The sequence below is a fragment of the Nannospalax galili genome, unplaced genomic scaffold (genome assembly GCF_000622305.1).
Source record: "Nannospalax galili isolate Female #2095 unplaced genomic scaffold, S.galili_v1.0 scaffold1454, whole genome shotgun sequence".
Classification (NCBI taxonomy): domain Eukaryota; kingdom Metazoa; phylum Chordata; class Mammalia; order Rodentia; family Spalacidae; genus Nannospalax; species Nannospalax galili.
The window spans coordinates 1,480,525-1,506,812 of record NW_008334056.1 but is presented as its reverse complement, the minus strand read 5'-3'; positions in this window follow the sequence as shown (position 1 = coordinate 1,506,812).

Here is a 26,288-nt window from a genome sequence, read left to right as displayed (position 1 = left end):
ACAGGAACAGCCTGGGAGGGACCGCCCCGCCCCCCCCCCCAAAACCTGTGCTCTCAGCCCTGGTTCTGGAGAAGCTGCAGGCTCTAAAATGGAAGGCTACTAACTTAGAAACCCCAGTCTTCAATCACCGTGTGGAGCACAGAGCTGACTGTGCTCACCCACCATTGCTGGCCCTTTAAAACCAAAATATCAGTCGTCATTGTATTTCTCTAGAGACCTAAGTTTGAATTTTTTAGCAGTTTAACTAGCTTATCCTGATAAAGCCAATAATTGGATAAAAAATATATCCCTACTTCAAGCCATGTAGACTTTAATTTACTTTTTAAACTGCTTAAGAAAACAAGCCAAGCACAGTGGCACATTCTTGTAGTCCCAGCACTGGGGCAGCCGAGACAGGAGGATCCTAGGGCTCACTGGCCAGCCTAATTAGTGAGTTCTAGGTCAGTGAGAGACCCTGTCTCAAAAGAAATAAAATAAAAAATAAATAAAAATAGCCAGAGTAAACCTGGGTTTGATTCCCAGCACCCACATGGCAGCTAACAACTGCCTGTAACTCCAGGTATTTCACGACACGGGTGCACTTAACTATATGCAGGCATAACACTCATACACATTAAAATAAATAAAAATAAATAAATAAATAAATAAAAATAAATAAATAAATAAATAAAAGATGGACAGTGCCTAAGGAGCTGCAGTTGTCCTCTGGCCTACACACACACACACACACACACACACACACACTGTATAAGAAACCATATAAGGGGGTGGAGAGATGGCTCAGTGGTTAAGAGCACTGGCTGCCCTTGCAGGGGACCCAGGGTCAGTTCCCAGCACCCACAATGGCAGCTAACAACTATCCATAACTCCAGCTCCAGGGGAACCGACACCCTCAACTGGCCTCCGCAGGCACTGCACTACATGGCTGCACATACATAGAAGCAGGCAGAACACACAGACATAAATTTTTAAAAATTTTACACAAAGCATATAAGGATAACCTTATGACCTTCAGACAGAGAACTGCTTAAATTCTAAGCATTCTTATACATGTGAGCTCATTAAATTTTGAAATTATGCAACAAATGACACTGTAGCCGAGTTTAAAAAAAAAAAAAAAAAATCAAACTGCCAGGACTGAGAGATGGCCCAGCTGTAAAAGGCACTTGCTGCTCTGGCAGAGGACCCAGGGTCAGTTCCCAGCACCCACACTGGGAGGCTCACAACGACTGTCCGTCCAGTTCCAGGGACTACGACGCCCTCTTCTGGTCTCCACTTGTCACATTCACTCACACAGACACAAACATAAGTAAAATTAATTTTAAAAACTCAAACTACAATCTGAAGAAAACATTCACGAACCATAAAGCTGAAGAATTATTTGGATCTAGTATAAAGGAAAAATATTGAATATATCTCTCCCTAAATAGAAAATGTGTTTCCATTCTAATAAATAAAATGTAATGATAATTTATATCTATTAACTAAAAATAAAGATAATATTCTACCCCAATGAAGTAAGCACAATGTTTGTGATCAGGGAGATGCTTGAAAGATGTTGGGGGGGGGCTCACCCATAGTCCCCTTTGCCACTGGATGCTGCTGAGCACAGGCCTCTGGACACCAGCAAGCCTTTCTTAATCAGTCTTTGATGATTTCTCCCAGGAACATTTTCTCCTAATGAGCTTATAAACTCTCAAGTAGGGGGAGGCAATCTTCAGTCCACAGGCCTATTCTGCCTGCAGGAATTTGTGGCTTACCTAGCATGATGCTTTTTAGGAGATCCAATTTGAATATTCCTAAATGAAGAGGTGAAATCATCTATCACTACAGGACCCATCATTTTCTACAGCCCTTATTACCAGCCCAAGGCCGTGGCCTGCAACCTTTCTGACCTACATACGCATCTGAGGAACAACGTTTACATACAGGAACTTTTTTAAACTAACAAATCTATAAAGTCACTAATAAGCAGACAATGTGCTGTTTCCTGGAGCAGCACAGATGGCTAGAACCAGTCCCCACCTTCAAGTGGTGCTCCCAAGGCCTATGAGAAGCAGACACAAATGAATAAATTATAAAATCACAAGTGAGCATCTCTAATCTGAAATTCAAAATTTTCAAAATCTAAAATAAGTCAGTCTAAATACTGACATGCCACTATTAAGAAAAATCTCCGCACATGATCACATGTGGGGTTCATGGTCTATGCAAGTGCCCTAGAAATATTCCATTAAACAATCTTCAATCTGTGGGGATAAGGCCTAAATGAAACAGAAATAAATTCTGTATTTAAACTGAGTCCTATCCTCAAAGTATCTCCCTATGTATGTGAAAATATTCCAATTTTTTTAAGTCCAGGAAAGATCTGGTCCCAACATTTCCATAAGAGCTGCTGCTGGTCCCAAAGCAGATGCACTTGGAGCCACCCACAGAAACGGAACATGAAGCAGAAGAAAATGGAGAAACCCAGGGGCTTGGGGAGCGGAGCCATTGGCAAAGCTTTCTTCCTGGGAGGGGAGACTCTGCAGCAATGAGAACAATAACTTCCAACCCAAACGGAAACGGGCATTCCCAACAGAGAAAACCCCAAACCTCCAAATCACAGGAGGAAGCAAGTGACTCTGGCATGTGGAGGACACCAGGTGTGAGGCTGTGTCAGGCTGCAGGGCTGCTCTAAGAACTTCAGAAAAGATAGTCTATGACAACAATCATTTGTTCCTCAGAGTTACTTAACCTGGGAAGTCCAAGATTCAGCCCTGTCATAATTCGGTCCACACCTCTTCAAAGTGGCTGACAGGCTTTCTGCAGTCCCTTGGGTAAGGGCACTAATCCCAGTGGTGGAGGCTCCACTGCTGTGATCTAACCACCTCCCAAGACCCCACACCATACTATCATGACCTTAGGATGAGGATTTTAGCATATGAAGGGGTGGGGGGAGGGACACGCATTCAGACCAGAGCAGAAGGTGATGGGAAATACAAGAGATGATTACATAGGACTCCATATGTTATAGTTAAGCCCGTGCCTCCATCACCTGTTAAATGGGTGTCTTTGAACCTGTTTCCTAACCTTTGTGTGTGTTCCTCGGGAGTCAGGTGCAGATGATGCTATCTGCCAGCGTTTTTGTGAGGAACTGATGTGGGAATGTTTGGTTGAGTTCTTTGGGGCACCCAGCACATTAGAGCTGCTGTCAGGGGAGCTGGAGAGATGGCTCAGCAGTTAAGAGCACTGGCTGCCCTTGCAGAGGACCCAGGTTCAGTTTCTAGCACCCACATAGTGACTAACAACCATCTACGACTCCAGTTCCAGGTGATCCAATGCCCTCTTCGGACCTCTGCAGGCATTTCACAACATGGGTGCACTCACATACATGCAGGCAATACACTCATAAAATAAAATAAATAAATAAATAAATAAATAAATAAACAAACAAACAAAAGAGCTGCCATCGGGAGATGTGAGTGTGATCTGACAGAAAAGCTCCTCATGACTTTCCTATCAGGTCAATAAAGCATTTCTTTGTTATTATTATTATTACTGTTGCTATTACATTTATCTAATGCATTTGCAGGTCAGACGACAACTTGTAGAGCCAGTTCTCTGCTTCCATCATGTGAGTCTCAGGGATCGAACTCAGGTCAACAGGCTTGGTGACAGGCACCTCTACCCACTGAACCATCCTGCCACCCCCATTACAGCATTTCTTCTAACTGTGCATGTATTTTTCTAAATTCACAATGATGAATATACAAGCTTTATTTGGAATCAATGAAGCTGCTTTTTAAATATTGCATGGCCTTTCCAACACAGAACAGCTCTGTCTAAAATTAATATGGGGGCTGAAGAGACGACTCAGCAGATAAGAGCACTGGCTGCTCTTCCAGGAGACCCAGCATCACATGGTAGCCAACAACCATCTGTAACTCCAGTTCCAGAGATATGACACCTTCTTCTCAACCTTCTCACCTCCTCAGGCATTGCACCTACATGGTACATATACATACATGCAGGCAAAACACCCATGCACATAAGATAAAAATAAATAAATTCAAAAAATGTTTAAAATTAATATGGAAAAGTAAAGAACTTAAAATTGTTTTTAAGAAAAGAAAATGGAAGGGAGGGAGGGAGGGAGGGAGGCAGGCAGGCAGCAGGAGAGGCTGTGGAAAGCGTGATTGAAAAGTTGAGGTTTCACTGTATGCCATGACTAGCTCAACACAGCTAGAGTTAGCAAGAGAGTGTGCTGTTGGAACATGGGACAGGCACATGGATCAATGGAACAGAGCAGAGGTCAGACATAGAGCCACAACATGACAAATATAGGAAACTGATTTTTAAGAAGTCAACAATAGGTCAGACGAAGAATGGGAGCCTTCTCCACAAATGAATCTGTTGTTCTTATTTGTTTGGTTTTCTGTTTTTGACAAGGTCTCCCTAGTCCTAGCCCGCCTGGAAAGTCACTATGTGGACCAGGCTGGCCTAGATCTCTCAGAGATTCACCTGCCTCTGCCTCAAGAGGGCTGGGGTTAAAGGTGTGCACCACCATGCCCATCTCCACAGATGAATGTGGAGCAATTAGACATCACTGGGGAAAGCATAAACCTGGCCCTAAAGTTCAGCCTTACACAAGACTAACATAAAATAAATCAAAAGTGCAACAGAAAAATTATAAAATCTTTAGAAAAAAAGTGTAGGTGAGATCTTGAACACGCAAGATTCAGTGAGATTTTAGACTTGACACCAAAGAGCATAAATGGGAAAATCAATAACTGAATCTCATCAACACTTAACACTTTGGCTTGGCAAAAGATTCTATTAAGAACTGAAAAACGGCTGGGTGTGGTGGCATGCACCTTTAATCCCAGCACTCAGGAAGCAGCGGTTGGTGGCTCTCTGTGAGTTCCAGGCTAGCTAGGGTTACATTATGAGGTCCTGTCTCAAAAAAAAAAGTCGAAAGTAAGTTATATTCTAGGAGAAAATATTTGCACATATCTGACAAAAATCCTGTATGTAGAATATATAAAGAGCTCTCAAAACACATCAACCTTAAAAAATAAAAGCCAAGGGGCCTGGAGAGATGTCTCAGCAGATAAGAACTGACTATTCTTGCAGAAGACCCAGGTTTGAATCCCAGACCCACGTGGCAACTAACAACTGTCCATAATTCCAGTTCCAGGGGATCCGACAGCCTCTTCTGTCCTCCATAGGCATTTCACAACACAGGTACACTTACATACATGCAGGCAATACACTCATACACATAAAATAAAAATAATTTTTAAAAAATTTTTGTCTTTTTGAGACAGGGTCTCCCTGTAGCTCCAGCTGTCTTGGAACTCGCTATGTAGGCCAGGCTGGCCTCGAACTCACAAAGATCCTCCTGCCTCTGCCTCCCGAGTGCTGGGATTAAAAGCATGCTAAATAAAATATTTTTAAAAGAATAAGAAATAAAAATAAAAGCCAATTAGCATGAGCTAAAGATATGGAGAAACACTCACCAAATAAGCACAGGTAATAAATATGCACATGAAAGACATACAGGATCACTAGTCACCAAGGAAATCAAAACTAAAACCGTAGGATTTCTTACTTTGTATCTGTCAAATGGCCAACAGAAAAACGGTGTTGGGGCTGAGAAAACAGCTTGGTTGCTCAGTGGGTAAAATGCTTGCTGTTCAAGCATTTGGACCAGAGTTTGATCCCCAGCATCCATGTGAAAAGCTAGTGGCACAGGCTTGAAATCTGTGCTGAGGAGGCAGATACAGGTAGATCTCTGGGGCTCACTTCCCAGCCAGCCTAGCCTAGTAGGAGAGAGACACACTGCCTCAAAATCAAAGTGCACAGCTCTTGAGGAATGAGACCTGAGGTTGACCTCCGGCCTTTGCATGCATGCACACGCACCCACACACGCGTGCTGATGAGGATGAATAGAAAGGAGGTCAGGCTAACACACTGGTGGGCGTGAAGCTACATACCATATAGCTAAGCAGACAGCTTTTCTAAACACCAAGCACACACTCACCACACCACCTGACAATCGCCTGCTGGGCCATCCATCCCAGAAATAAAAGCTACCTACACAAAACAGGTGCGTGACGCCATTTTAAACAACTACTTTTCTTACACAGCCCTGTGAGTACAGGTGTGTGCATATGGCTAAGAGAAAGACAGACATAAGGAATTGGTTCTTGAGGTCTGGGGACTGGCAGTTCTGAACTCTGTGGGACAGGCTGGCAGGCTACACCCTGAGCTGATTTCCTGTTCTTGGGGTTGAGGACAGTTGAAAGATAATTCCATCTTCATGATGATTCTCCAAGCCTTTTCCCTGAACAGATCAGGAGGGTAATCTACTTCCTGTAGGGTCTACTGATTTCAGTGTTAATTATACCTTTAAAAAACACGTCACAGCCAGGTGTAGTGGCCCACACCTTTAATCCCAGCACTCGGGAGGCAGAGGCAGGCAGATCTCTGTGAGTTCAAGGCCAGCCTGGTCTGGTCCATATAGTGAGTTCCAGGTCAGCTGGGGCTATGGGGAGACCTTGTCTCAAAAAGACCAAAAACAAAAACAAAAACCACTTCACAGGAACATCTAGACTGATATTTAAAGAACTAGCTGGGTATCCCAGCTATGACAGCAAGTTATGTTTTGTTTGTTTGGTTTTGGTTTTTGTTTGTTTGTTTTTTGGAGACAGAGTATCTCTGTTGCCCCAGCTGGCCTGGAACTTACTTTGTAGACCAGGCTAGCCTCGAACTCACAGAGATCCACCTGCCTCTGCCTCCCGAGTGCTGGGACTAAAAGCATTTGCCACCGTGACACACTAAGTTATTTTTTTCTTAATGACCCAAAATGGAAGCAACCCAAGTGTCTTTCAATATTAATAATAAGACAACAATAATAAAAGTACATAAAACATCATGGAATACTACGCAACAATGAAAGAAAACATGTATGCAAACAGGACCCTCCTGAGATAAAAGATCTTCCTCTGCTGAGCTGAGAATGGCCCCAGCTGGGTCTTCTCACAGCAATGGCATACTGAATGAGGTCGTTGCTCACTGCAGATGTATCTACAGCGCCCTCATGTTGCCTTGTGTAGGAGAGGGATATGACTTTAGGGCCAGCATGAAGCCTAGAAAAAAATCTCTGCTGGCGACCCTCATGGCCATGCTGTGCAGGCAGCCTTGGCCAAGCGAAAAACAAAATCGAAAGTTTCAGCTAGTGCCCAGATGCTTCATTCAAACCTACAGCTACACAGCTGCCTGAGGACAAACAGGACCCTGATCACAGAGGAGCCTAAGCCTCTGCTCACAGCCTCACAGTGACACCCACCTCTGTAAGGAAAGCAGTATTCCTGGCCTGTGTGTGCATCTGGCCCCCTCGACCGTCCACTGTGCTGCTGACCCCAGGCTCCTTCCCGCTTCTCTTCCTTTATCCATGACCTCCTGTTCTCCAAAGGAGGGGGGCTGGGCATTTCATTTGGCTCCTTTGGAGAAAGCAACAGCCAGGAGTGAGATGGGTCTGTGCTGGGCAGTTGAGAGAGGTTAAACTAGCAGCTGTGGAGAAGGCTGGATGGTAAAGAAGCCTGCTCAGGTCTGCTGTGGGCGTGCAGCGCTCTTCAGTAAGAGCGCTAAGACGGTGCAAATTCCTGGAGAGGGAAAGCTTCCCATTGGTGAAACACAACTGCCAAGAGCACCCAGTGGTCAAAGCAGAGGGATGGCTATAAATGAAGCCACCGATGACTCAATTATCAGTAAAGCGTACAATCAGTACATGAACCTAAGTTCGATGAACTAGAAAGAGAGACTGACTTTTGCTTACTGTCCAGTCTGTTTCTTCGGCACGTTCAAATTCATTCTGTTCCATCTTCACAGCAACACCATTAACATAACTTGTTCTCAGCATTTTGCCGACATGGAAGGGTGCTCAGAGTCTGAGTGACATGCTCTAGCAACCGAAGGGTAAGGGAAAGTCTGGCATCACCACGCAGGTCTGTGTGTCTGACTCAAAGGCATCACCACGCAGGTCTGTGTGTCTGACTCAAAGGCATCACCACGCAGGTCTGTGTGTCTGACTCAAAGGCATCACCACGCAGGTCTGTGTGTCTGACTCAAAGGCATCACCACGCAGGTCTGTGTGTCTGACTCAAAGGCATCACCACGCAGGTCTGTGTGTCTGACTCAAAGGCATCACCACGCAGGTCTGTGTGTCTGACTCAAAGGCCACATTCTCTCCACAGTGCCATCCAGTCTTCCAAATATTTACTCATTCAGTGTAACTTCAAATATGGTAAACTCTGTGTACGTATATGTAAACTGTACATATGTGCTGTAGTCCAAAGTAAATCTTGACTTACAAGCACCCACTGAGGAATGCTCATAAAGTTAGGCGCTTTAGTTCTATTTGTAATGCTGGAGATTGAACGCAGTGTCTCACACATGCTGAGTCACTACCAGGTCCCCAGCCCTCAAAGCCTGACCCCATGATACCTCCTGACCTACGGCTTTACCTCCTAAAAGTTCTGGAACCTTTCCAAACAGCGCCACCAACCAGGGACCAAGTGTTTGAACACATGAGCCTATGGGGAGCATTTTTCTTTCAAACCACATTAAGCATCCCACATTGCGAGGATTACAGACTTGAACCACCACACAAAACCTTTCAATATTTTAATTTTTGGTTTTGTTTTGTTGTGGTAGTTTCTTTTGTTTTTTTATTTGTAGGTAACAGGGTCTCCTGTAGGCCCAGCTGGCCTGGAACTCATAGTCTCAATCTCACAGAGATCAGAAGGAAGACAGCTCTGTTCTGGCTTTGGTAAGGAACCCAATCCAGGTTTCAGAGTACTGCAAGGTTGTTTCAAAGTCTAAATTATAGCAGCTTCAATCACTAGAGTATATTTTAATTAGTTTATTTTTATTTCATGTGTATGAGTGTTTAGCCTGCGTGTATGTAAGTGCACCATGTTGTGCAATGCCCACAGAGGCCAGAAGAGGGAGTTGGATCCCCTAGAACTGAGTTACGGATAGTTGTTGGCCACTATGTAGGTGATGGGAACTGAACCCAGGTCCTCTGCAAGAGCAACAAGCACTCTTAACTGTTAAGCCATTTCTTAGGCCCCTCAAAAGGTGTTTTAATGCCACCTCATGCCTCATAGGTAGCATTAGACTTTACTTTGAAGAATGATACAGGCTATTAGGTTCGTCAATAAGTTATAAGCCCTTCCCTGTCTGTCAGTCAGCACTCTGTTGCTATCACAAGATGCCTGATGCCAGTTCACTTCATAAGGCAGTTGGGTTTACTTACCTCACAGCTCTGGACAATGGAGGTGAAGTGGTATAGTGCAGGCTCTGGGGAAGACGGGTCCTTGGCTGCGTCGCCCCCTGGTGGACAGCAATGGTGGGACCACATGTTGGGGAGGGTCACATCTAGACCAGGAAGGCAGAGAGATTGCTGGATCTAGGCAAGAGCTAACTAGGCTCCCACAAGAAAATGACTTAATTCCTTCCAAGGCAGTGTGTCTCCAGTGGCCCAGAAACCTCCAACTAGGCCCCACCTCTTAGAGGTTCTGTTACAGGGTCTTGGGATGAAGAGTCTAGGGAATCCACCAAGTTTATTCCATGGCGTGAATAAAGAATTGGACAACCAGGAAAGACAGGAAGAAAGTGAAGGTGACAGGTGGGAACAGGCATGCCACAGATGTGGGGCACAGAAGCCTGGGTGGGGGCAAAAACCTCGAACTTTATTAGCTCAGACAAACAGCTCCCTGGGAAGGGGGGCACTTATACCTATAGCAAGGAGTTCACCCAGGGCTCTGGGTTAGACCTTTGATAGGGAGGGACCACCCCTTTCCTATGTCTCTTCCAGCCTTTAGCAGTTGTAAGAGTTGAAAAATACAAGGGGCAACCCCAGGGGCAAAAGCAGCCCTTAAGGGGGTCTTCTGTGTTTTCCCCATCAGCCTAAGTTCCCCTAACATGCCTTCAATTCCAGAACCTCCCAGCATCTCCAGTCTGGGGAGATGCTCCCAACACACCAGGCTTTGAAGGAAACACACCCAAAGCAGAGCACACCGTGTACGATGCACTTCCACCAGCCAATAAATCCAGGGTTTTCTTTTATTGAAGCTGATTTTTTAAAAAAATCTTACATAGCTTCTTAAATAGAGTTAATAGCATTAGCGTTCCATTAAGAACTAAGGGGAGGAGCTGGAGAGACGGCTCAGTGGTTAAGAGCACGTGCTACTCTCGTAGGGGACCTGCGTTTGGCTCCCAACACCCATAACCACCTGTAACTCCAGCTCTGGGAATCCAACACCCTCTTTTGGCCTTTGTGGGCACTGCATGCAGACGGTGCACAGATATGCATGAAGGCACACACGCATACATACACATAAACATAAAGAAAGAAACAAACAGATAAGTAAATAAAAGAACGAAGGGGAAATGACCTCCACAGGATTGGCTGGAACAGACTCGTGTTACAAAAGACACGCAAACAGGAGAACTCCAGAAGACGAGGAACACACGCCTTGGCATTCACATGCACATAGATGGTCTCCTCAGAGCAGGAGTATGCCCTCCAGAGGTTGCTCTGAATTCCAATTTACATAGTATCTTAAAAACAAAACAGTGAGTCTTTTGAGAGGCGATCAGCGAATGCAAAAGGCTTTGTATCTACCAGGGGCAACTTGAAGAAGGATATAGGAAAGGCTGGGTACACAGCTGGTCAGGGCACAAGTTGGTAGTGTCACCTCCAAGTCAGTAAGAGTCCAGGGAGCGTCTCAGTGGTTAGCCCTGCTCTCCCTGGTAGGGAGACAGAATAACTTCTCACCTTTGTAAATCTGTGTCCTGTCTTTAGGGATTAGAGACAAGGTCACCCTCCTCTTTGCCAGCTTCGTCATCTCCAGCTCATCAACACTTCTATTTGAGGGTAGTTCTGGTCTCCTGCAGAAGGGAAATGTCACGTAAACTCTAGTCTGAACTGCATTATCTGCTGAGAACATTGAACTTTACCTGAGCCCCAAGCTCCTGAGGAACAGTGACGGGCAAGAATTATGTGACCTTTCCCGGGCAGACGTCAACAAACATCTGTTCACTCCAGGTGGGGCATCTCCGACAGACCAAAGAAAGTGAGTTCTCAAGTCCAGCATGGTGGACCAGTGAGTTACTGGGGTTACTCACTGGAGTGTGGGTGAGGGGTTATTTACAGGAGCAGAGGTCCCTCAAAGGGAGCGGCGTCACTGAACAGCCCACCTCGCATGAGTGGTATCCCACAAAGCTACCTCACGAAGCCCTCTGTCCACCTTGCTGGTGGCTAAATCAAAGTGTCCCTGACCCTGGCAACTGTTCCAGTAACCGTGGGGAGGGGGCCTGTGAATGTGGAAAATTTCTGAGCTTCCTGAGCCCAAAAGTTTCATTAGCTTTCTGCGTTTTAAGAGCCTCACTCTCAGAGGGAGCGTTTCACTCCTGAGGAAGTAGCTACCCACCCTTTTCTGTTCAGAAACAGGCTTACTTACTGTAAAGGCTTCCTGCTATGATTGACAGGAAGCCCAGGCTGACCCCCTGCCTACCTGCATCAGATCTATGAGTGACAGGAAGCCCAGGCTGACCCCCTGCCTACCTGTGTCAGATCTATGATTGACAGGAAGCCCAGGCTAACCCCCCTCCTACCTGTGTCAATACAGACACACAACTCTTGACTTCCACTTGTGCATCTTCTAATGATGAGCTGAGCTCTTTGTACCCTCGGACTATTCTGTGCTAAACACCCACTGTGTTGACTTCACCAACATCATAGTCTTTGCTTCCCCAGGCCCCTGAACTTCGGCCCACCCACCTTCAAGCTTATGCAAGCACTGGGATCTTACTGAATCTTCTGGAAACCAGACACCCCACCCCTCAAAAAAAAAAAAAAAAAAAAGTTTTGAAACCAACCTGGCCAGAAAAGGGACACCTTCAGCTTGGGGGAGGCGGCGGCTCCCCGCTCCCCCCTAAAACGTTTTGAGACCCAGCTGGCCAGAAGATGGACATCTTCAGCTTGGTGGCAGCTGCTGGCTGCCAGTCCCACATCCCCTCCTCCACCTTGATTTCCCCTCCTTCTATAAAACAATTCAATTTTAAAAGCAGCTCTTCTGCCTGAACCCAGAGATGCTTACAGAATACAGAGGAGCCCTGTGTCACAGGACCTGCCTCCTCTCTTCTTCAACTGCCACACTTTCAAATGGAGTCTCTCCTCACTAAGTCTGAATCTGAGTTTTTAGATGCGGCCCAAAGAAAGTTTCTAATGTATTTCAGAGCTGTATTTCACCTCTGCTGTATTTGCTTTTATTTATGATTTGTCATCTGTGGCTTTTAAGTGTTGATCTTTGAATCAGAAGCCACATGGGCAGAGAGATCAAACCCTTTGTGGTATTAATAAGCTCCTCATTCCTCTTAGGTTAAAATGGAAACAAACAGGAAGGACGCCTTAGATATGCAAACACCTCAGAAATCAACTCTGTTCTCACATCATGATGGCTTCAGAGGCCTTTAATTCTCTTCCAGCTAATGCCTGGGGTGCCAGAGCACAGCAAGAAAATATAAGACCGCAGATTAAATGAAAACATTCCATCAGATCACAGCCAGCAAAGCCTGGCCACCCACAAGCTGTCATCCCTGAACTGGCCCAAATAAGAGGGCCAACTTTGTATTTTTGCAAACATTTATGCTAGCCTCAGAGGTACAAGAAGTTAATTTAAAGAAAAAAAAAAAAGTAATCCCCTCTGAGCCAGGATCTGTGGTCTCCAACCATGAGCCACGGCTCCATTCTTTTGCTGGTAGGCTGATGATGGTGCAGATTGGACACTGGAGGCGGCACTCAACCTTCTCTAAGTGGCTGCACCCCACAGCCGCTTCTCCTGAGGTCTCAAGCTGTACACGGCAGTCAGTGGCTTTGCCTCCATGTTAGACTTATGCTGGGGACAGGGTAGGTCCCTGTCATTTGGAGTTTCTAGTCTTGGGAGGACTGATTCTCAAGAACTGACTCCCTGCCTTCCTTGATGGTCAGCTAAGGTCTTGACTCCACATGTGGTCCTGGGGACCCAGGCCCTGATGTTGGAGCTTTCCCACTCCTAGGCACCAAGAGATTTTCTACCATTTTTCTATGACTCCTCTACAGGCCCAATGTAGCTTCATCTGAGCCCTACAGAAAATCTAAAGAACCTAATTGAGCTTTTAGAAATTAAAAAAAAATAAAAGAACAGCATAAAAGTAAAGCCCATGCTCACCTCCCTAACCGACCACTTTACTCCCTCTACTATTGTTTAAGTCTAATTTGCATTCCCCAAGTTCTTGGGTATAGGTCCATTCGCTGGAGCCCTATCAACCTACCAAGAATCAAAGAATCAATACAAATACTATTTTTTAAACAGTGAGGAGAGGACTCGAGGACTTGAGAAATGGCCCAGCGGTCAAGAGTTCCTGCTGCTCTTCCAAAGGACTTGTGTTTAGTTCCCAGAACCCCCATTAGGCAGCTCACACTGCATGTAACTCCAGCTCCAGGGAATCTGGCACCCTCTTCTGGCCTCCATGGTACACACATGGCATACATACACACACACACACACACACACGCACAAATAAATAAATAAAATAAAAATAAATCTTTTTAATTATTTTATGTGTATGAGTGTACTGCCTGCATGTATGTAAGTGCACCAGTGTCATGCAATGCCCTTTGAGGTCAGAAGGGGGTATTCTTTGAAACTGGAATTGTGGACTGTTGTTAGGCAGCATGTGGGTGCTGGGACTCGAACCCAGGTCCTCTGCAGCAGTACTTTGCAAGAGCAGCCAGTGCTCTTAACAGCTGAGCCATCTCTCCAGTCCCTAAATAAATCTTTTAAAAAATGAGACTATATGAACTAGTAAAAGTTTTACTAATACTTGAATTTAATGATAAAGTCACACATTGAGTTAAATAATATAAATCACAAGACTGGGGAGATGACTCAGCAGTTCAGAGCACTGGCCGACTGAGGTTCAGAGCCCAGCACCCACATGGCAGCTAACAACAGTCCAAAGCTCCAGTCCCAGGGGATCTGATGCCCTCTTCTGACCTCCATGGGCACTGCACAACACAGTACATTTACATACATGAAGGCAATATACTCATACATGTAAAATAAAATTAATAAATAAAATATTTTTTAATTTTTTACTGATGTGTGTTCAGGAAACTAAAAGATTAGAATTCCTTGTCACAAACAAAAAGTTTCATAGTGCTTTATGGAAAAGACTAATATTTAGTGTTTCTTACACAGAGGACCCAGGCACCGTTTGCAACACCCCACATGGTAGCTTCAGTTCCAGAGGACCTGATGCCCCTCTGGCCTTGACTGGCACCTGCACACACATAGTGGACATAACACATACACGCACACACATACACATAAATAAATCTTTTTTAAACTATAAATCAGAAACTAGAAAGACGGCTCAGTGGGCAAAGGTGCAAAATTGCCTCCAAGTCTCATGATCCGAGTTCAGTCCCAGGATTCACATGGTGAGAAGAACTGAGTCCCACAAGCTGTTCTCTATCCTCCATATCTTCACCATGGCCTGCACCCCCCCCCACATACACACACACACACACCCCGTCACCATGGCCTGTACACTCACCCACATACACATACTCACCATGGCCTACACATCCACACACATTCACATGCAGATCTACACCCTCACTATAGCCTGCACAGACACACACATGCATCACACACACAAACAAATGTTTCAAAGTAAGAAATAACTAATATTTTTCACTATAAATCACATTTACTAAGGCATATTTAATGAACTGCTCACTGAAATCAGAGCTAGCCTAACATCCAGAGCAGAGGTGCCCACCACAGCAGGTACATCCCTGGGCTTCTTCTGAAGTTTCTGGTGCACGCTCTCATCATTAGCAGGATCAGCAATATACTGAAGTTTGTTTAACGACTGGAAGTAATGGAAGGAAGTTGGTTAAGACTCCAACTGCCATGGTGTGAGCCCTGCCACAGTGGCCGAGTCCAAGTGATCACTGTGACTGCACAGGAGGAAGAATCTGGAAATCACCACATGCAGCGCTTCTCCCACACAGACACAACAGAGCAAACGAATTCAGGAACACAGACACTAGTGAGACGCAGTGAGAGAATCGAGGCGTGAGGAAGTTGATTCATGTACCTTCCCGACTTGAATGGCTTTTATAATTACAGAGGTTTTGCTAACACCCACTGCGGAAGTGTGTTTGAAGAGGAAGGGGCTCTACCTCACGGGGCTGTGATTGATCTTCAACCTCACTTGGATAGAGAAGCTACAGGGCAGATCATCAAAAAGCTTGCATACAACTTAGAAGCCAGTGGTTTTTCTATCCCGCACCGAAGAGTCGCACACAGCCCTCAAAGGTAGCCAAGATGTCAAACACCGGAGCGTGAGGAGCTTACAAGAGCAATTAGCTCACATCTTCAGTCTGAACAGGTGTCCTCTGGGCTAAGATGCCCTTCCAACAAGCTGATTGGGCAACCTGGATCTTTCCAGATAACAGCCTTATTCACATCCTGTTCACTTAGTTTACATCTATGTTCATGGACATAATAAATCTCTGACATTTCAGACCTAACCCATAAAGTGATAAGAACAAGGACTTTATCTGCCAGTAAACAGTTCCCATCCACTCAGAAATAAGAGTCTCACAAAGGAAGAAAACCTCTAACAGCACCTCAAAGGGGCCAAATGTTCCCCAAGTGGCCTAATGCTGGGTTCATTCTGAAAACCTGAGTCATCAGAATAACCAGCTTGAGACCCTGGACACAGAAACAAGCAGCCTGCTGGGAATGCCACAGGCTTCTAGAGACACCAGATCAGAATTCTAGCATGGGGGCCACTGTGGTATCTCTGGGGGAAAGGGGCGGACCAGGGACCAAAATCAAACTCCAGAGCAGTTTGGACAAAATTAGGAGGGGCCTTGATGAGTGCTTGGATTCGTTGGTTGGAGAGAGGGCCTCATGTAGCCCAGGTTTGCCTCAAACTCACCACGTAGCCAAAGATGACCTTGAACTTCTAATCCTCCTGCCTCCACCTCACGAGTGCTAAGATTACAGAAACCATGCCATGAAGCCCAGTTCACACCAGGCAAGCACACCGATGTCTGAGCTACATCCCAATCCTGACAACCGCGTTGAGGAAACAAGATGTCTGTGAGCAGAAGGGGGCTAAAGGGAATTTAATAGCCTGGTCTAAACAATATGCACTGGGTGGCCCAACAATGGCTGTTTTCACCCTGGAGAGGATGAGACCCTGGCAGCTGCTCAGTCAGTGAGGCTGGGTGTCTCAGCAGTCCTAATCTGGCACCGAAGGCCTGGAGGACTCCTGAGGAGTAGCTGGTCCTCGGTCCACAGCAGAAGGGCTGAAGAAACTGGGTTCTGATGTCAGAGAAAGGTGGAGACATCAGAGGCCACAGCAGGGACAGTGGATGCACTCACCAGCACAGGGCGAAGGTGGGCAGGCAAAACCAGCTTTCTCCTCAGGCCTCTTCCTATCTGGGCAGCCACAGAAGGTGCTTCCATGTCTGGGAGAGATTTTCCCCTCAGTTATCCTTACGGGAAGCATCCGACAACACAGGCATGACTGTTAGTTGAGTTCAAATCTAACCAAGATTGACCATCACACCTCCTTAGTGGGCCACAGTTCCCATCCCCTCTTCTAGTCTGTCCTGCCCAGGACTAAAGAAACAGCCCAAGCAGACATACAACCTCCATTATCATGGCCCATAGCATCAGTAGTGGACACTGCACCCAAGTAGGAAGTCCATTGTCAAGGTAACACCCAATCGGACACACCCTCAAGATTCAAACAAATGGCACCCCCCGTGGTACTCAGTGGGTAGATATAATCAGGCTAATGGGTCCAGGGGGCCCTGACTGAGTTCATCATTTCAGTGCAAACAATGTAAACAGAGGCTGCAGAGGAGAAGAGTGGATCAGCTAAAGAAACCGCAGGCTGTGGAGATGCAGGTAGTCAGTCAAGGCAGGGAGTGCCTGTGCAATGAAGGCCTGAGTTTGGATTCCCAGGAGCCACATAAAAAGCTGGGTCAGGTGGTGCGCGCATGTCACCCTAGCACTGGGGAGGGGACAGAGACGGGAGGCCTGGAGCTCATTGGCTGACCAGCCCAGCTGAACTGGTGAGAGTGGAAGATGATGTCTCAAGACATAAAGGTGGAGGGTTATTGAGGAAAGACCCCCAAGTCAACCATGGGACTCCACATGCACACACACACACACACAACATGTGCATACACACACTAACACGAGTACACACCACACACACAAATAAGTAAATAAATAAATCACACAAATAATCAAATAAATACAGAGGAAGGGGGTTGAGACTGTGGTCCTTGGAGAGTTGAGGGCTGATGTCCTCAGCTGCAGCCTCTGGAACCCTGAGTGCTTTGTTTCATTGAGCTCTCTAGTCCCTTCTGTCAAACGTTGCCCAGGGAAGTCATGAATTAGTTCTGCTGTTTCCAGGAGTCCCAGAAGTGGGCAGGGCTGCCTACAGAGAACTCTGTAAAAAGGGGGAATGCTTGGGGCTAGAGGTAGCTCAGTGCTTAAGAGCACTGACTGCTCTTGCAGAGGACCCAGGTTCCGCTCCCAACATCCACATGGTGGCTATTAAGTCTGTAACTCCAGTTCCAGGACATCTGATGCCCTCTTCTGGCTTCCACAGGCACTGCATGCACAGGTGCACTTACATACATGCAGGTAAAACACTCATACACATCAAGTAAAAAAGAAGTAAATCAAAAAAAAGTTTTTAAAAGAGAGGATGCTAGCTGGGTGTGGTGGCCCATGCCTTTAATTCCAGCATTCGGGAGGCAAAGGCAGGCAGATCTCTGAGTTTGAATCCAGCCTGGTCTACATAGCGAGTTCCAGGCCAGCAGGGAATGTGGTGGTTCAAATGAGAACGTCCCCTATAGGCTCCAAATATTTGGACATTTTGTCCCCAGTCAGTGGTGCCGTTTGGGAGGTCCTAGAAGGTGTGGCCATGCAGGAAGAAGCATGGCACTGGGGACAGACTTGGAGAGTTCCTAAGCCATGCCAGATCTCCAGTCCTCTCTCTAGCTTCCTGTGCGTGCCTGTGTGATGCTGTGAGAGCTTAGCTTCTGCTGCTCCTGCTCCAACGACCTCTGCTGTCATGTCTCCCCACCATGGTGGACTCTTGTCCCTTTGGAACCATAAGCTAAATACTAAATACACTCTTCCTTTTACAGTTGCTGTGATTGTGGTGCGTCTATCACAGCCATAGGAAAGAGACCAATAAAGAGACTCTGTCTCAAAAAGACCAAAAAAAAGAAAGCGGGGAAACGAAGAATAAATGCAGTGAGAGCAAACGTACCTTAGAGTTACATTCTAAAGTCAAACGCACGCAGAGACCAACCACATGGGAAGCAGTGTTCATTGTTTCTCACTGGTTTTCAGTGGTCATGTGTAATTGTCCCCACATTAGCTCTGCCCGCAGGTTGCAGGGCTACAGTGACCTCAGCCCCACTGACATGTGTGCCTCTCCATCTCTCTTCTTCAATCTCATGCTAATGAGGGAGATAAAAGTTGGTGGTTCCTGTCATTTCCTGACCATTTCTACAAGACGGATTCTAGACCAGGAGAGCCGAGAACAAAAGAAAAGAGTTCGTTACACTCACAAAATCCGAAGTACAGCATTTTGTCCTGATTCAGAAGGAAGCACACCGTAAAGACCATTTTGACGCTATGGGGCTACAGTATGCAGAATCATATTTTTTAAAGCAGCATTAAAAAAAAAAAAACTAGATTAGACAGCTACAACCAGGTTTGACGTAAAGAACAAGTGAAGTCACTCTACTAAAGTCATATTTCTTAAGCTGAAGATGTAGTTTGGTTAGCAGAGTGCTTGTCTATGATGCACAAAGCCCTGGGTTCAATTCCCAGCATCTCTGTAAAACTGGGCCTGGTGATACCAGTCATCTTAGCCTGAGGGAAGTGGAGGCAGGGGGTCAGAAGCTCAACGTCATCTACGACTACAAAGCAGAAGGCCAGCCTGGACCACATGAGAGCCTGTCTCTAAAATAAATTAATATACTAAAGACCATACTTAAATTATCATCATGCTTCTGTTTTTGTTTCTTTCCTCGGAGGAGGAACTCTTTCTAGAATACTGTGAAGTATTCTAGAAATATAGAGGTCTGGCCTCTATATTGCACACTCAGTACAGACTCTGTCATCAGGACCAGCTGATACAATGCAGATCTTTGCAGAAAAAAAAAAAAAAGCAGAACACTTTAATGATGACTCAAGCCAGTTAACAAAAAGTACAGAAGAGAAAGCAAAGGAAGGTTTCCCACTGTGCTCCGCTTCCGGAAGTCACGGCTGCCACTTCAACAGAAGCCGTCCTGGCTCGCTTGTGTGCTTACCTTGGTAGTTTATTCCGTGGGTGGAAAAGGGCTTCAAATTACTGTAATAAAGACTGTGATAGCAGCATGCCCAGAGAGAATTAAGTCTTATAAGTGGATCATTAAACAGGGATGCTTATATCAACTCTAGTTATCAGAATCTTCAGTGCAACAGACAGAAAGGGCCCATTCATTATGAGTGTCTAAATCCACTTGGTGGCACATTTAACTCTGAAACAGAAGACGGCAAAAGGATGTGTTGAGAAATATAAATGCTGAGACATAAATGTATTAGTAATAGTGGCTAGGCAACGAAATATGATGAAGCTCTTAAGGCAAAAACGTCTATGTGATGGCTCTACACACCAGCCTGCAATCTTAGGCCAGGTGTTTACCCTCTCTGATCCACACTCCTTACCTTCAGATCCAGTGTAAGAGGACTATCTTGGGCTAGAGATTAACACCGATGGTGAAGTGTTTACCAAGCATGCATGAGGCTTTTGGGTGGTCACCAGCACGGACTGGAAGAAAGATGACCTATCTGATAGGGTTATTATAAAGTTATTTGGAACGTTAAGTCAACCTGTGTGCAGAATTATCACAGAGACAAGAACCAACCTAACCAGTGTGGTGGGGCTGATGGCAAGGGGGGGCGATTTCCAGCGAGTCTATCAGTGGTCTGTGCTGCCAGGTCTCTGCTCCAGTCCACACGTTCCAGTCCACACACTTCTGTCATGTGTGGTCATCGTGTGTGCTAGCTCATGTCTCTTTCAGTGGTCTTTGGTATGATGAGTCCATTTTCTTCCATCATGAGGGCACAGGAACAAATAAAATTCATGAGAGAAATGGCTAAACAAAGGAACGTGAGGGAGGAATCCATCACGTCCAGTGCAGTAAGCCAGCAGACCACAGGTACTAACAGAAGAGGAAGTAACCCCACCCACCGGAGAAAACAACAAAACTACAGGAGTCCGTGGACGTCTCAGTAAGAACCTTAAATGCAAAATGGCTTCAACCAATAAAAGGATATAGACCAGGGGTTGCATTAGAAAAACTAGATCCAACTATCTATTGTCTCCAAGAAACACATATCACTAGTAAAGACATTCACAGAATGAAAATCAAAAGGTAAAAACCGGTCTCTCGAGTGAACAGAAACAGAAAACAAGCTAGGGTTGCTATTATGGTGTATAGGAAAGTAGGTGCAAGACCAAAATCATCCAGAATAGATAAAGAAGGCTAATAAAATGAATTATCAAGAAGATGAAAGAATTCTAAATATATACGCACCAAACACATGGCTCCCAATTTAATAAACTCTTATGAGTATAAAAGTTCAGAGAGCTCCCGATACAGTAAGAGTGGGTGATTTTGATACTCCATTGTCATCATAAGTCACCCAAGCTAAAAATCAACATAGAAACCTGAGTCTAAGCAAATGGACCCAACATGGCCACAGAACATTCCATCCAATGGAAACAAAACATTCTTCTCAGCAACACAAGAAACCTCTAAAAATTGACTGCATTATAGGCAACTAATCACATCTTAGCAGATCCAAAACAACCTAGTAATCTCTTGTATCATTTCAGACCATAATGTAGTAAAACTGGAAAACAGGAGCACCAAAAACAGCAGAAACTAATCAACTTATAGACTAAAGAGCACGCTCCTGATGACCCCTCCACCACGGAAGAAACCCGAGAGAACGAAGTAAAAATGAAAGCAGAACCTTCCAGAAGCGGCGGGACACGCTGAGGCATTCCTAAGAGAAAAGTTTACAGCTACGGGTACTTACATTAAAAAGTAACATGGCTCTGGACCAGGTCCGGCCCTCATATCCCTCTGCTTCCTGGGATGCACAGCCTCCAGTGTCCTGGTCCCAGCACCTTCCCTGGGTAAGTCCAGCGTGCCCAGCGGACCTTGACTCCCCCAGCCTCTTTCACCCTCCCAGCTCCCCCTCCAAGTCTCTCCTCCTAGGCTGGGTACAGGCCCATTTCTTGTCTTGGCACCCCAGATACTGGGGCCAACCTCTCGGCCCCGAGTCACCACTGCATCCTGATCTTTGTATGTGGACCAAACCAGTTCCTCCCTGCAGTCCGCAGGAGCCCACTGGACCTGGTCCCGCCCTCACCTCCCTTTACTTCCCTAGGCTGCACAGCCTCTGGGCGGCCTGGTGCCAGCACCTTTCCTGGTCCCCAGGAGCCCCCTGACCAGGTCCTACCCTCATATCCCTTCATTCCTGGGCTGCACAGGAATAAAGGTACCCAGTACCTTCCATGGGTAAGTCCAGTGCTCAGGGCACCTTGACCACCCCCCCACCCTGCCACCCCCGCCTAGTCTCTCCTCCTAGGCTGGGTACTGCCCATTTCTTGTCTTGGCACCCCAAACATGGGGGCTAACCTCTCAACCCAGAGCTGTCACTGCTTCCTGATCCTTTGCATTGGGACCAACCCATTTCTTCCCTGCGGGCCCCCAGGAAACCTCTGGGCCTGGTCCTGCCCTCACTTCCCTTTACTTCCCTGGGTGGCACAGCCACCAGCTTCCTGAGACCAGCATCTAACCTGGGCCCTTCTCCCAGGCCAGCCCACGCCCCAAATTCTTGAGAGCAGCATCTTTCCGGGAGGGACCCATACCTTAGGAGAAAGCCTGATATCATTTGAGCCTCATCTCACTTGGGCCTCTGTGGACTCCTGAAGACAAAAGCAATTATGCCACTCCAATAAAAAATCGAAAGAGAGAACCTGAAGCCTACACCAACCAGCTTTTCATGCCCAACAAGTAAACCACAAAGGCACATAAAGTTTACAAAAAGAAGCAGATCAACAAAGGAAGGCTTGAGTCTCAAACAAGAATCAGAAACTACGAAGGAAATTCACATGTCAAAGTCACAAAAATAATAACATGAAAAACCAAAATAATATATCCCCACCACGTACCAATAGTCTTCTAGAGGAGTACAATGAGAACTCCCTAAAGAGATAATGCAGGGCATGGAACTCAAAGGAACAGTTGTAAACATGATAAAAGAATTCAGTGAATTTAAAGAACACACAAACAAAGAAATTGAAGAACTGAAGGAAGAGGGATAAACTTCTGAATGAATTCAGAAAAGAGGTAGAAATATTGAAGACTACTCAGACTGAAATGAAGAAGGAAGTGAAACACTCAATAAGCCAATTAGAAACGACAGGAGAAAGCCTCACCAATAGGATGAATGAAATGGAAAACAGAATATCAGGACTGGAAGATAAAGTGGACAAATTAGACCACTCAAGCAAAGATGAAAAATTTTTAAAAACACAAGAATGAAATATGCAAGAATTGTGACACCATAAAAAAACCAAACTTAAAAATCATAGGCATACAGGAAGGAGAAGAATCCCAAGATAATGGCATGGACCAGATCTTCAACAGAATCATAGAAGAAAATTTCCCAATATTAAAGAAAGACATGCCCATACAAATACAAGAAGCATATAGAACACCAAACAGACAGGACCAGGAAAGAAATTCTCCATGGCACATCATAGTAAAAACACTAAGCACACACAACAAAGAGACAATACTGAAAGCTGCAAAGAAAAACAGCAAATCACATACAAAGGAAAAACCCATTAGGATTACAGCTGACTTTTCAGTGCAAACTACGAAAGCCAGAAGAGCCTGGACCAAAGGAGTCCCAGCTCTAAATGACCACAGATGCCAACCCAGATTACTATATCCAGCCAAAATGTCTATCATAGTTGAAGGGGAAAGAAAAATCTTCTATGACATAAATAGGCTGAAAGAATTCATGTCCACAAAACCAGCCCTTCAGAGAGTTCTTGAAGCAATACAAAGAGCTAAAGAAAGGAATGACTATATACAGGGGGTTACAGAAAGAAATTCAATGAAGGTGTAACTGTGGAAATGCACAGCTATATCAAGAATGTGAACAGAAATAAAAATGACAGGATTCAATACACATCTTTCATTAGTAACTTTAAATATCAATGGACTGAACTCCCCAGTCAAAAGACACAGACTAGTTGAGTGGATTAAGAAACAAAACCCATCTTTTTGTTGTCTTCAAGAAACTCATCTCACTTTCAAGGACAGGCTCTACCTTAAGGTGAAAGGGTGAAAAAAATACACCCAGCAAATGGTACTAATAAAAAAGCAGGCATTGCAATTCTAATATCTGATAAATAGAATTTAAAACTAATCAGAAGAGATAAAGAGGGCCACTTCATTCTGATCAAAGAAACAATAAACCAAGAAGATACTACAATCATGAACATATATTCACCAAACTCTGGTGCACCCAACTACTTAAAACATTACTACAGGACTTTAAGACCCAGATTAACTCCAACTCAGTAATAATAGGGACTTTGATACCCCATTGTCTCTGATAGACAGGTCAACTGGACAAAGAATAAATAGATGTCTGAATTAAACAATATCATATATCAAATGGACCTAACAGACATCTACTGAATGCTCCACCCAAGCACTAAAGAATATACTTTCCATTCAATGCCCCATGGAACCTTCTCCAAAACTGACCATGTACTGAGGCACAAAACACACCTCAACAAATACAAAAAGATTGAAATAATTCCATGCATTCTATCAGACCACAATGCAATGAAGGTTAAAATCAACACTGGAAGAATCCCCAGGAACTACATGAACACATGGAGATTAAACAAAACACTCCTGAATGATGAATAGGTCAAAGGAGGAATTAAGAAAGAAATAAAAGTATTCCTGAAACTAAATGAAAAAGACAATACAACACAACAAAACCTCTGGGACACGTTGAAAGCTGTCATTAGAAGGAAGTTTATAGCTCTACATGCCTACACTAAAAAATCTGAAAGAACACAAATAAATGACTTAACATTGCAACTCAAGACACTTGAAAAGCAACAGCAAATGAAACTGAAACCCAGCAGACAAGAAGAAATAACAAAAATCAACGAAATTGATCAAAGAAAACAATACAAAGAATCAACAATACCAAGAGCTGGTTCTTTGAAAAGATAAACAAGATAGACAGACCGCTAGCACAGTTAACCAAAAGAAAGAGCACCTCCAAATCAACAAAATCAGAGATAAAAGGGGAAACATCACAACAGACACCAAAGAGATTCAGAACTTTATACGGGAATACTTTAAAAACCTATATGCTACTAACTTTGAAAACCTAAAAGAAATGGACGGATACCTACAAGCACAGGAACTACCAAAGCTAAACCAAGAAGAGATTAAGATCTTAAACAGACCCATAACACATAAGGAAATTCAAACAATACAAAATGTCCTGACTAAAAGAAGCCCAGGACCAGATGAATTTACAGCAGAATTCTACCAGACATTTAAAGAAAATCTATATCCAATACTACTTAAGTTTATTCAAAAAGATAGAAATGGAGGGAGAACTTCCAAATTTCTTCTACCAGCATCACTCTAATACCAAAGCCAGGTAAAAATACAACCAAAAAAGAAAACTATAGACCCATATCCTTAATGAACATAGATGCAAACATTCTCAACAAGATATTTGCAAACCTCATACAGACACACATCAAAAAGATCATCCACCATTATCAAGTCAGTTTATCCCAGAGATGCAGGGATGGTTCAATATACGAAAGTCAATAAAGGTCATAAATCATATAAATGGACTCAAAGACAAGAAACACATGGTCATCTCAATGGATACAGAGAAGGCCTTTGACAAAATTCAACAAGAATTTATGTTTAAAGTCCTAGAGGGAATTGGACTGGAGGGACCATGCTTCAACACAATTAAAGCCACATACAACAAACGCACAGCCAACATCATTCTAAATGGAGAAAAACTGGAAGCATTCCCATTGAAATCAGGAACCAGACAAGGCTGTCCACTATCTCCACTTCTCTTTAACATAGTGCTTGAAACTCTTGCAAGAGCAATAAGACAAGAGCAGGAAATTAAAGGAGTAATAATTGGAAAAGAAGAGATCAAATTATCCCTTTTTGCAGATGATATGATATCTAAGAGACACCAAAAATTCCACCAGAAAACTCCTAGAAATTATTAACATGTTCAGTAAATGGCAGGTTACAAAATTAATCTTCAAAAGTCTGGAGCCTTTCTATATACCAATAACAAGCAATCAGAGAAAGAGCACATGGAAACACTCCCTTTCACAATAGCTGCAAAAAAAAAAAAAAATCTCAGAATAAACCTGACCAAAGACATTAAAGAGCTCTACAATGAAAAATTTAAATCATTGAAGAAAGAGATTGAGAAGATATCAGAAGATGGAAGGACCTCCCATGCTCATGGATTAGAAGAATTAATATTGTAAAAATGACCATCCTACCAAAGCCTTTTATGGATTCAATGCAATACCAATCAAAATCCCCATGACATTTTCACGTATTTGGAAAAAACCATGCTGGGATTCATATGGAAACTCAAAAGACCTTAGATAGCCAAAGCAACCCTGAGCACTAAGAGCAATGCTGGGGGATTACCATACCAGACATTAAACAGTATTACGAGCTATAGTCATAAAAACAACATGGTACTGGCACAAAAATAGACCAATAGATCAATGGAACAAAATTGAAGACCCAAATATGAGTAATTGCAATTTCAGCCACCTGACATTTGACAAAGGGGCCAAGAACATTCACTGGAGGAAAGACAGCATGTTGAGCAAAATGTGCTGGCAAAACTGGATCTCCACCTATAGAAGAACTAAACCCCTATCTTTAACCTTGCACAAAAGTCAACTCCAAATGGATCAAAGACCTCAATGTGAAGCCTGAAACTCTGAAAGTATTAGAAGAAAACACTGGCAAAAAC